This window comes from Sycon ciliatum, chromosome 5, assembly GCF_964019385.1.
Source record: "Sycon ciliatum chromosome 5, ocSycCili1.1, whole genome shotgun sequence".
Lineage (NCBI taxonomy): Eukaryota > Metazoa > Porifera > Calcarea > Leucosolenida > Sycettidae > Sycon > Sycon ciliatum.
In genome coordinates, this window is record NC_088647.1 from 36,799,997 (window position 1) to 36,800,488 (window position 492).

Genomic DNA, 492 nt, shown 5'->3' on the forward strand with positions numbered 1-492 from the left:
TGAACCGGTTGGCGGTAGGTAGAGGCACTTGCTTCTCCGTCAGTAGGTTTGCCATCTTCCCTGCTGACGGCCGCCATTTGGGATTTCCCTTGAGCTGTGTCCGGTCTGGCGGCAGGCGAAGCACAGGTTCTCCTCCATTAGCTGCGTTCGGTCTTCAGGGGTAAGCCTCCGCGGCCGAGCACCATTTCTGCCGTACAGCGTGCCCGTTGTTCTCTGTCGGCGAGCAGGCGCAAAGACAGGCCCGCGCCCTCCCCTGTAGTTAGGGTGGTCGCCCTTGCGGCCCGGATGGCCGCCCACAGGTTACAGGGGTGCTGTGCCAACGCAGAATGTCGAACCTCGTCCTTGAGGCCACGGACAAACTGTAGTGCCTTCATATGTTCGTCTACGTCCGGAAGCAGCAGACTAAGCTGGGCGAATTGGTTGATGAATTCCTCCAGCGACAATTCCTGAGTGATGCTCATCAGCCGAAGTCGAGCTTGCTCCTGCTCTTGC